This window comes from Sus scrofa, chromosome 5 (assembly GCF_054392235.1).
Source record: "Sus scrofa isolate SSC_HxYL_T2T_F1_AM1 chromosome 5, Sscrofa_HxYL_maternal_Yorkshire_Landrace_v2.0, whole genome shotgun sequence".
In the NCBI taxonomy this organism is placed as follows: domain Eukaryota; kingdom Metazoa; phylum Chordata; class Mammalia; order Artiodactyla; family Suidae; genus Sus; species Sus scrofa.
The window spans coordinates 15,327,260-15,339,878 of NC_139387.1; the positions used below are offsets into that span (position 1 = coordinate 15,327,260).

The 12,619-nt window shown below is 43.2% G+C and overlaps 1 long non-coding RNA gene across 1 annotated transcript in view; it reads right to left on the reverse strand.

Annotated features, from left to right (window-relative positions):
- The window catches only part of LOC102157760 (uncharacterized), a 185,178-nt gene extending 172,606 nt beyond the window's left edge, over window positions 1-12,572 (reverse strand). Inside the window, exon 1 of the long non-coding RNA XR_014803142.1 lies at window positions 12,278-12,572. This is a non-coding gene — a long non-coding RNA (uncharacterized LOC102157760). The remainder of the gene's footprint in view (window positions 1-12,277) is intronic.
- Between the last annotated feature and the right edge of the window lie 47 nt (window positions 12,573-12,619).

Here is a 12,619-nt window from a genome sequence, read left to right on the forward strand (position 1 = left end):
TCACTGGCATTCAGAGCAGGGCAAACAAGAGGAAATAGTTGATCTATAGACATTAATTTGGTTGTTGTTGTTGTTATTTTCTAATTTCAAAATGTATACGTTCCTTATTCTAAAGGCATGCAGAAGTTCCCAGGTCAGGGATCAAACCCCTGTCACAACAGTGACAATGCTGGATCCTTAAGCCACTGTACCACAAGAGAACCTCACACTTTCTTTATTCTTGCTAACAGTGTTTCATGCACTTCCCTTACAACACCCCAGGTAAGAATCTGATATTGTCACTGCTGCGGCATGGGTTCAGTCCCTGGCCCAGGAACTTCCACATGCTGTGGGCATGGCTGAAAAAAAAAAAAAGTGTTTCATTAGCATTAATCTTACATTTATCAAATAAATACTAGAATTTCTTTTGGGCTCCTCAAGTTGTATTCCAGTTGCCATTGCTGTGTAACAAACCACTCCAACACTTAGTGACTCAAAATAGCAATAATTGTTAATTTGCTCCAAGTATACAATTTGAGCAGGGCTTTGGAGGAGCATCTGTCTCTGTACCAAAACACTTGCCTACCTCTATATCACCAGGTCTAATAAGACCTGGCACACAGAAATTTATTTCAGTCCTTTTTTTTTTTTTTGACTGACAGATACAATCTCAACCTGAAACCAAGCGTACATCTAGATTTTTAGTCACATGAGCCAATATTTGCTTTTAAATCAGTCAAACTCTATTTTCTATCACTCACAACTATAAGGTTCTTAACTAAGACGAAGATTCGAGTGGAAAGGGAGAATAAAGTATCTCAGAGAAGCAAGAAGGGGTATTCAGATTTCCAGGGACTAAGAAGAGATGTCCCTAGCAATGAATGAGGAGCGGGGATCCTATAAGCCTCTGGTGACAGTGCCTCAAGGAGATGGCAAGGCCTCAAAGGGATGAAGTGGTGACTTAGGGAGGAGGCTGCAGGGCTAGGGTGGGCAAGATCCCAACACCAAGAAACCATCATTCTGTAAGTGAGGCACAAATATTAGTAGATAGGACCCCGAACTGAAAGGACCATATGAGAAAGACAACAGCCATCTCTACAGTGGCCAGTAAGGACAGATGACTGAGGGCTCCCAAATTGCGGGCACCGCATGAGGCCACATAACCTTGACATGACTCCTAGGAAGGAAGAGGAAAGCTCTAAGAATGACTGCAATAAATTTCTTGCCAACTTGGCAGGATAGGAGCATGACATGAACAATCAAGTTGATATGCAGAAAATCATTTTTCTGTACACTTGGCTTGGTGGGCTCAGATTTGTATCAGCTACATGAGCGTGATCAAGAGCTTGCCTGGGGTGGGATTCAGTTTTGAAGACTAGAGGAAATGTGAGCATGGGAGTCGGGTGGGGGGATTGATTGGCAGGGATTGGATGCAAAATGCTCAGTAGATGAAGTTCCCCTTGAGTATTGGGGAAGGGAAAGTGACTTACAAGCTCTCCCACCACAGGTGTTCCTGATGTGCAAATTTGTCTACCTGTGGTTGCCTAATAAAGAAATGATGTCAGTAAAAGGCAAAAGCTGTGTTGACTCATATGAAATTTTAACCAATATGTTAATGTTTTCTTCCATGAAATTTGTTCCATTTTGTTCCACTAGGTAGCAAGAGCTGAATATAGCAAGCCACAAGGGACTACCGTACTGTACGCTGTACAGAACACCCGTGATTCATCTCATGTTATTCTCATGTCTTAATTTAGCCACGTCTTTGGCCTTAGGGGTGGAATTCTACCTGATTTTTTTTTTTTTTTTGGTCTTTTTGCCTTTTTCTGGGACCACTCCTGTGGCACGTGGAGATTCCCAGGATAGGGGTCAAATCGGAGCTATAGCCACCGGCTTACACCAGAGCCACAGCAACTCGGGATCCAAGCACTGTCTGCAACCTACACCACAGCTCACGGCAATGCTGGATCCTTAAGCCACTGAGCAAGGCCAGGGATCGAACCCGAAACCTCTTGGTTCCTAGTCAGATTTGTCAACCACTGTGCCACAACAGGAACTCCGATTTTTGTTGACTGAATTCTTATCTCTCTAAATCAATAGCGTCAACCTGTTCCTATACCCTTTACATCAAGCTAGCTTCACTTTAAAAAAGTAAGGCCCTATATTTAATCATTCATGTCTTTATTAGGGATTAAACTTGTCTTCTTATTGTGTAGTTATTTTATTAGGATCAGGTTTTTGTTGTTGTTTTTGTTAGTGCTGTGGTTATTAAGCTGCATGCATTTTAAAGGGTTCATTTCAAAGGTTTTCCCTAAGACGTTTGTTTTAACTGAGCTTCTTTGCAGAATGGAGATTTTTCTGAATGTTTGCATAGATTCTCTTGGAACTGCCTCTGGGTCTTGCACTGGCCATCAGGTGGTTGCCCCAGGCAACCTTGCTTTTTAGGGATTCTGAGAGGTTGGAGCCAGGGAAGTAGCAGGTTGGGTAATGAAAGCCTGTTCCCACGACTTGCCTCCTCCAACTTGCCTCCATCCTGTCTCCTAACTTTTCATACTTAAAAATCTAGCTTTAAGGACAGAAGAATTGTTCTTCCTTCTTCTGCCTTGAGTTCATGACACCTGTCATTTAGGAGTATTTTTTCTAGAGAGTTCCTAGCAGACCTTTGGGGCCTTGATTAACTTATGAAGCAACTCCTAAATCCACTTTTCCATCCTGACCCTTCTCTAAGTGCTACCATCTCCACACAACAACCCAGGGGTGGCTAGTTTATTCCTCACCAAATGCTCAAGAACTGTGGTGATGAGCCCTTTGAAAGCACAGCAGTAGCTCTGAGTAATATGCAGCACAATTCAGTGCCATTCTTCTGCCCTCCTTCTTCTTGATGGTGATGTTGCAGTTACAGCAAACACCCTCCAGGTTTCTGTCACTGTTCACTAGCTTTCAATTTATACTTGACAACTGTTTTTCCTCCACACACTTACTTCACCGCATGACTATTTTAAATAAACATACTGCCCCATGTTGCACAACCATCTTCTGCTTTGGAATCTTTTCTTCATTAAAAAAATGTTTTTCCCGTATGCAACTGCTACTTTCTACGAAAGACCTAACAGATTCATTGTAACCAACCAGAATTACTCAGTCTCCCCGCATTCTCTGACAGTCCTTGCCCTACATCTATGTAAAAGCACCTAAATGCCAGTGCAGTGAAGGCGGTAGAGTGTGCTGGGAAACCCACATCCTCTGGAGTTGGGAGAGCTTGGGTTTACTTTTCCACTCCTGAGGGATGGTTATGAGATCTTAATTGCACTGGGCCCCAGTTTTCTTATCTATGAAACAAGAGTAATAATATCTATCTCATATGGCTGTTGTGAAAATTAAATCATGTATCTAAGTTTCTCAGCACAGTGCCAACTATAATAGTTCTGTGGCACATGTTAAGGACTCAACTAATCTTGGACATTATTAGTCCAATGGGTATATTTCTACACTCATTCAGTTAATAAATATTTTGGGGTGTCTTAGTTCATTTGCGTTGCTGTAACACAATACCAGAGACGAAACAGGTTATAAACAACAAAGATTTATCCCTCACAGTTCTAGAGGCTTGAAGACCAAGATCAGAGTGCCAGCATGGTCAAGCCCTTGGGAAGGCCCTCTTCCTAGCTGCAGACTGCCAACTTCTCACTGGACCCTCACACAATGGAAGGAGCTAGAGAGCTCCTTGGAGCCTCCTTTCTAAGTCACTAATCCCATCCATGAAGGGTTTAGTGTTTCAACATAGGAACTGGGAGGAAGGGGACTATGGCATGGGGCTTACTCAAATAGAGTTGGGAGGGACATATTGCTACGGACTGAATTGTATCCCTCGCAAATTCATGTGTTGAAGTCCTATCCCCCAGTGTATCTGTATTTGGAGCTAAGGCCTTTCTGGAAGTATCTAAGGTTAAATGAGGTCATAAGTGTAAGGTTCTGATCTGATAGGATTCATGTCTTTTTTTTTTTTTTTTTTTTTTTTTGTCTTTTTGCCATTTCTTGGGCTGCTCCCACGGCATATGGAGGTTCCCAGGCGAGCAGTCAAATCGGAGCTGTAGCCGCTGGCCTACGACAGAGCCACAGCAACGCAGGATAGGAGCCTCATCTGCGACCCACACCACAGCTAATGGCAAGGCCAGATCCTTAATCCACTGTGCGAGGCCAGGGATCAAACCCGCAACTTCGTGGTCCTAGTAGGATTCATCAACCACTGAGCCACAATGGGAACTCCAGGATTCATGTCCTTTTAAGATGAGACACCAGAATTCTTTTTCTCTCTTCCTCCCTCCCCCTCCCCCTTCCTTTCTCCCTCCCCCCAGTCCCCTCCATGTGAGGACACAATAAGAAGGCAGTTCACAGCCAGGAAAAGGGCTTTATAAGAACCCAGCCATGTTAGCATTCTAATCTTGGACCGCCAGCCTCCAGAATGGTGAGAAAATAAATCTCTATTATTTAAGCCTACACAGTCTCTGGTATTTTGTTACAGCAGCCAGAGATAACTCATACACACATATTACCAAATAGATAATTATATAATTCAGGTACTGATGAGTGCTGGAAGAAAAATAAAGCTGGGTGAAGGGGTTTTTGAATGACGAGAAGTGTAGATACAGTGGACAGGAAAATCGACCCCAAGGAGGTGACACCGACAGATGCCTGAAGGAAATGAGGAAGGAGCTGTGAAAATATCTTGGGACAGAACATTCCAGGCAGGGTAAACAACAAGTGCAACAGTCCTTGGGGTGTTTCTGGCCCACTTAAGGAACAGAAAGGAGAGAGTAAGATGGAGAGTGAGAAGAGTAGAGATGCAGACCAGATCCCAGGGCCAGATAGCCTGTGTAAAGTCTCTGGAGTTTCCATAATGACTGGTTGGATTTTGTAGCAAGTGCAGTATTTTTTCTTTTTTTTTTTTTTTTCTTTTTTGTCCACAAAGCATAGTCCAAGAGTAACTGTTTATTTTTCTGTAGCTAAATGTAGTTTCTGTCTTAAAGCCTAAGTCTGCTCACTGGTTGAAAACTGGCCTAGTCAATTCCAGGTTTTCTTGGTCATTCATACTCAATTAAATCTTTTTTAAAAAAAAATCTCCTTTCTTTGCTTCTCTCCCAGATATTTAAAGAACAGTGCATCTTTAGGAAGGAAAGGGTTGATCTGACGTCATTCTTCACTTGCCAACACTGACATCTACTGAATGTCAGATCCTGTTTGGTCCTTGGATGTTATTTCTCCAGGATGGCATCTGTTGAGATGCCCATATCCTTATCTAGTCCTTGATCATACCTCTTGCAACATTTTGCACATGATGTACCCTCTGGAAAAGTGCCTTATTTAACTGTGTTTCTCTTTCAGCTAACTTTTGCAGCCCTCTAAGAAAGAGGAGATATCTAGAAAAATCCAGCTGATCTCTTAGCCAACAGGATGCTTGGCAGGGCTCCCCAGGTCCTTCCCTCTCAGTAAAGTGGCAATGGGACTTCCATGAGGGTCAGCTACCAGATTTCAGATGGAAAATTGGCACAGATCTTTTCTACTCTCAGATCATCCTAAGCTTTTCTAGGAATCTGAAGTTAATCCAAAAAGGGTAAGTGAGATACTATCTTCCCATTTTAGAAAACAGAGATACTTATTTTATTTCCCTCATATGGCACTTATCCTACTCCAGCTTAGAGAATTTTTGCATTATGTTGAGGGAAGGGCGGGGAGCAGCAAACCTTTCCTGATTTAAATCTGGATATGTTCTTGAATAAACATGCTGGGCCACCTTGGTCCTCTAATTCCACCGTTTTGAGGCAACAGAGGACACATATCCAGAGACCTGAATGAATGGAGATGGTCACAAGAAAAAATAAAAAAATTATGGGGGAAAATCAATGCCTATATGTCACAATATCACATTCCACACTTGTTAGCTATTTACTCCTTCTAAATCCATTTGGTTAAGAAAAAGGATAAGAACAAACAAGAAAACAGTCCACAAGTTTTTGTGGATTCCATCAGTTAATGGGCTATATCAGTCAGTATCCAATGAGGAGACAGAAACCACACAGTAAATACAGCAGGGGATGTTTCATAAGAAGAATGATTAATTATCACAGGAGATTAATTATGAAGGGAGAAAGGAAACTATCTAGAAAGTTCCAGGACTCAGGGAGGATCCCCAAGGAAGGACAAACTTGGAAGGGAGAGTGCCAGGAGCCATCTTTGAGTGGGATTCAGTTCTTCTTTTTTTTTATTTCCCCAATACATTATTATTATTTTTTCTACTGTACAGCATGGTGACCCAGTTACACATACATGTATACATTCTTTTTTCTCACAGTATCATGCTCCATCCTAAGTGACTAGACATAGTTCCCCTGTGCTACACAGCAGGATCTCATTGCTAATCCATTCCAAAGGCAACAGTCTGTATCTATTAACACCAAGCTCCCAATCCATCCCACTCCCTCCCCCTCCCCCTTGGCAACCACAAGTCTATTCTCCAAGTCCATGATTTTCTTTTCTTGGAGATGGGATTAAGATGGCGAATAGAAGGCTGGAGCTCAACTTCTCTCCTAAAGACAACAAAATTCACAACTAAAGGCTGAGCAATCTTCACCCAAATGGACTGGAAACCTTAAAGAAGATATCCTACTCCAGAAAACAAAGAGGAGGCCACATCAAGAGGTAGGAGGGGCTATTATGCAACATAAGCAAACCCATACCTCCCAGGTGGGAAGCCCCACAGACTGGAAACTAACTGCTTCACAGAGACTCACCTACAGGAGTGAGAGTTCTGAGCCCCACATCAAACTCCCACGTGTGGGGATCTGGCACTGGGAGAAAGAGCCCCTGGAGCATGTCATTGAAGGCCAGTGGGGTTTGTACGCAAGAGCTCCACGGGACTGGGGGAAACAGAGACTCCATTCTTAAAAGGCACACAGAGATTTTCACGTGCACTGGGTCCCAGGGCAGAGCGAGGTCTCCATAGGAATCTGGGTCAAACCTGACTGCAGTTCTTGTAGGACATCCTGGGAAAACAGGGGTGAATGTGGCTTGTTGTGAGGGAAGGACATTTAAAGCAAAGCTCTCAGGAATATTCAGTACCACCATGCCTGTCTCTGGAGGTGGCCATTTTGGGAAAATCTGGCCCCACCCATCAGTGCTGAGAAGCCCCAGGGTAAACAACAATCCAGGTGGGATCACAGCCCCACCCCTCAGTAAACAGGCTGCCTAAAGACCCCCCCCAGGCACACAGATGCCTCTAATCCTATCCAGAGACAAAGCCCCACCCACCAGAGGGATAAGAATCGCTCCACCTACCAGTGGGAAGGCATCAGTCCCTCCCATCAGGAAGCCTACAGCAAGCCCCCATACCGATATCAGCCACAAAGGGGGCAGACACCAGAAGTAAGAGAGGCTACAACTCTATTATCTGTAAAAAGATCACCACATCAAAAACCATAATTTTCTTTTCTGTGGAATGGTTCATTTGTGCCCTATATTAGATTCCAGATAAAAGTGACATGGTATTTGTCTTTTTCTTACTTCACTTAGTATGAGAGTCTCTAGTTCCATTCAGGTTGCTGCAAATGGCATTATTTTGTTCTTTTTTTATGGCCGAGTAGTATTCCATGATGTACATATACTACATCTTCTTAACCCATTCATCTCTTGATGGACATTTGGGTTGTTTCCATGTCTTGGTATTGTGAATAGTGCTGCAGTGAACGTGTATCTTTTTTAAGGAAAGTTTTGTCTGGATAAGAGTGGGATTGCTGAGTCATATGGTAGTTCTATGTATAGATATCTAAGGTACCTCCATACTGTTCTCCATAGTGGTTATACCAGCTTACATTCCCACCAGCAGTGCGGGAGGGTTCTGTTTTCTCCACACCCCCTCCAGCATTTGTTATTTGTGGATTTATATTCAGGAGTTCTCTTTTGGTGCAGTGGGTTAAGGATCTAGCAGGTTGCTGCTGTGGCATTGGTTTGATCTCTGGCTCAGGGAACTTCCATGTGCTCTAGGCGCAGTCAAAGAAAAGGGTAGGATTCAGATCTCATTGGAGAAGGAGTCGTTGTAGCTACTAATGGTGAAGAGGTTGATTGGGCTGCCCTAGACCAGAGCTGGTCTATATGTGCCAGACCAAGGCTGGTAGAAAGAAAACCACGGTTGGGAGTGGCCACCGGAAACAGGTGGCCAGAATGCAGGTGAGTTGATGCCGGGCAGCTGCTTGCTGAGATGCCTGCAGGACTCACTGAGAAGCCACCAGTAGGGATATCACTGAAACTTGATAGACGTGAACTCCACAGTAGTTGTCCCTCAGTATCCTGGGGGATCAGTTCCAGGACCCCTCTGCTCACCTCCCCACTGCCAGGATACCAATATCTGTGGATGCTCAAGTTTCTTATAGAACATGATGCAGTGTTTACATATAACCTACACACATTCTCCTGTATACTTTAAACTATCTCTAGATTACTTACAGTTTAATGTAAATACTGTTCAAATTAGAATGTTCAATGAAAATGATATGTAATAGTTGACTGTGCACAGCAAATTCAAATTTTGCTTTTTGGAACAATAAAATAAAAGTTACATTTTATGGCAAGACAAGAAAAACTTAAACATGAAAATTCTTCTCTGCCCTTTGGCCTTCTCTTTCCCTCACTGTGCAATGTGAATCTGTATTATGCATCCACCAAACCTCCCTGTGGGCAGGAACACCTTTCAACCATAAAGAGCAACATTCTCTTAGCCATCAACAAGACAACTGCTTAAAGGTAACATTTCTTCTTGATCTTATAAGAAGTCTCATGTCCCACCAGGATGATGCTTATATCTGGACTGTGTAAACTACCAATAATGAGTCATTTGATGTATAGCCCCCTGTCTCAAAAAACTTATATAAACTGTGTCTCAACTGTAAGAAGCAGAACAGTTCTCAGAGCTTTCTGAGATGGTCTTCCTGGGTTATTATCCTCAAATTTGGCTTGAATAAAAAGTTCCAATTCTTTCTTAGATCAACTGATTAAATTTTGTCAACAGAAGTTTCCGGAAAATTTTTTTTGAATATTTTTGATCTGCAGTTGCTTGAATCTATAGATGTGGTACCTGTGGATTCAGAGAGCCTGATGGCCTAATACATGTGCCTCCCCATGCTCTTTTGGCAACAATGGAGGGACAACAACAACAAAAAAACCAAGCATACCAGAACTAGGAAGAGAAGCCCCTTCCTCCTTCAGTTTCCCTCCAGCACCCTCTACTGACAATAGTTAATACAGTGCCAGCGGTGAAGGAGAAATCCATACAGGGTTTAGTTCCATTGACATAGAAAAAGCATGAAAGGTGAACTTGGAGCTCAGAGGCAATAAGGTGATATCTGACATGTGGATGAAGGACAGTGTTCATATGATCAATTGAGTGTTGTCATGGTCTGTAGAAGAATACTGACTGAGGGTCCATTGGGTACCGGGCACTGTGGCATGTGCTTGGTATAACGAGGAATATGACAGATCAAAATATCTCTCTCCTACAGCTTGCATGTGGGGTGGGGGCAGGTATAGATTGCCTGATGATAAATAAGTAAAGCACCAAAACCATACGTGTAACAGTTGGTGTTATGGGAGTTCCTATTGTGGCTCAGTGGAAATGAATCTGACTAGCATCCATGAGGACACAGGTTCAATCCCTGGCCTCACTCAGAAGGTTAAGGATCTGGCGTTGCCATGAGTTGTGGTATAGATTGAAGACACAGCTCAGATCTGGCGTTGCTGTGGCTGTGGCGTAAACTGGCAGCTGCAGTTCTGATTTGACGCCTAGGCTGGGAACCTCTATATGCCTTGGGTGTGGCCTTAAAAAGAAAAAAAAAATGGTGCTATGATGAAAGTAAATAGGAAACTAAGATGGACAGAAAGAAGGGATACTTTTTAAAATGGACTGACAGGGAAGACCTCTGAGGAGGTGACAAAAACCATGAATGACTTTGAAATGGGCAAAAAAGATTACTAGGTCTCTTGTCTGGGGTACCCTTCCAGTTATTATCTGCCTGTCATTATCTTTCAATTATTTTACAACTTTGTAAATTGTAGATAATCGACAGCAATGCGAAAGAATGTTATCTACAGACATGCAAGTGGATTTTGTCCTCTGAAAGTGAAATTGATACCCCCCACAACTGCATAAGTTTTGCCTATATTAAACAAATTAATTTTTAGCATTCCCAGTGGCCTATATATGCAACTGCTCTTTAGAATATTTTATTCCATTGTAACATCTTACTGGTTCCCTCATTAATTAATAAGTTAAGTGAAATCTGTGACATGCTCATTTTATATGCATATGTGAGTCATAATTTACCTTAAAAAATGATGATGCAGGGAGGGCAAAATGGGTAAAGGAGGTCAATTGTATGGTGATGCATGGAAACTAAGCTTTTGGTGGTGAGGCACTACAGTGTATACAGAAGTTGAAATGCAACATTGTACATATGAAACATATAATATTACAAGCCAATGTTACTTCAAGTAAAAAAAAAAAATCCTTTAACACATTTAAGTTCAATCCCCCCAAAGATTCCACTGCTGGGGGTCACTCAGCCAGGGGCTACCAGCCGAACTGTCACATCACATCAGAACTGAATGAGCAGATGGCTCTGTCTACTCCTTCATTATTCGTATGTTGATAGTGCATGCCAAAAACCACCTCTGCAAGATGGGGTCAAGGGAGAACACAGGCTTTCAATTTAGAGGCTGACACACTTTTATCAAGGGTGCTCATGATATCAAAGCGATAATGATTTTTCTAACACAGTTTGTAGTTCAAAGAATATTTAGGAGGACTCTTCATAGCTATTTTTGAGCCCATGGCAGGGTTGTGCTTATAGAATCCTAGAATTTTAAAATAGTGTAGAGAACTTATGAATTATCTAGTTCAATCCTTCCCCTTTTATACATGAATTAAGCAGTCCAAGAAAGCCTAGATGACTAGCTCAAGATCATCAACTAATTAATGAGGAGCTGAGATATTATCCACTCTCTTTCTCTTAGTCCCATACTCTTTTCACCACCAGGATGTTGGAGTCAACCAGAATTACATGAGATTCCTAACAATACTCCCCACACCATCTTTCTTCATGCATAAACACTCACTCTGGAAACAAAAACAAAAACAGGAGTGGTGGTGTCAGTGAGGGATGTGATAAGGAAAGAGCTTTGGATTCAGAAACAGTCTTGGTGTTTCATCTATTTATTTTTATTTCGAAGCTTCAATGTCTTCAACTGCAAAGTGGGCATAAATTAAGTAATACTAAGCTGCCTCATAAGATTATTATGAGGGCTCATAATAACCAATATAAAGTGCCTGACCTATAGTAGGTGTTAAGTCAAAGTTTTTATTAAATGGTTACTCCTCTCAAAGATATATTAACAATCTATATGCCATTAAAAACCCTTCAGTCTCTGAGGAATGCACAATTGACAGTACTGATGCTTTTATAAAAAGTTAGTACTTTTAGGTGTAAATGAAAGTTACATACATCCACATACAGCTATTTAAGAAAAAAAAAAACCCTTCTTTATTGAATGGACAATAGGCAAAAATAAGGCAATTCTACACAAATCAATACTACTTACAACTGTTGCATTTGGATGCTTGAAAATAATTCTTGTGTCTTTAGACACAATCTGCTTACTTTCAAACTACCTAAAATGAAACATGAAACACTTTTTAAAAGTATAATAGGCTCTGGAGCATGAAGCATTGCCTCTAGAAAGGTAGGCAAAGGCCCCATCACAAAGAGCCCTATAAACCGCACCAACTTTAAGAAACTAGGGCTGACAAGTTGACAATATACAGATGGTATCAAGGAATTGCAGTAACACCTGGCACCAATCCTATGAATTACCCCTCTTCCCCAGAGCACGTGCAAGGGTGCTCTGCCTCGAGGGCCACAAGAATGAGAAGGACGCCAGCTCTACAAGCTCCAAGGCAGGGTTGGGTTCTGCAGTCAAGCTGGAAGGAAGCACATGGTTTGGGCTCCACGTCTAAGGGGAGCCTCTTACTCCGCTCTTTTCACCGCATACCGCCCGCACTCCCCACCTGGCGCCCCCACCGCCTCCTGTTAAGACACCAGGAAGCTTCCTGGCCTTCCCCCGAAACCCCCCCAGGAAAAAGCCCCAAGCGCGCTCCAGCAGCCCGGCCCCGCCTTCCTCGCCTCCCTCCGTAAGGCAGCGAGTGCGCACGCGCGCCTACCGGAACTGAGCGCGCGCTCGCGAACTCCCCGCATACCCGTGCTCATCCGGGTCTCGGAGAGCCTCGGCCAATGGTGGCCGCTCACGGCCCCCGAGGGCGGGGCTAAATCTTGCCTCACACGGGGCCTCTGGTCACCGTGGGCGCTTCCAGGCAACGGCGACTCGTCCGCGGAGGAAAGGGACAGAGGCAGAGAGTCTAGCGTCTGGGCAAGGGTCGACGGTTTTGAGATGGAGCGGCTGCCGTCTAAAAATTAGAGACTGAATCGCGAGCAGAGTCCCCAGTCAGAGCCGCTGTAGTAAACACACTTCAGAAACGTGAGGTGCCGGGGGTCACGTGGGGAGCGCTCTGTCCAATGAGGAGCCGAGGGCGGGGCCAAGG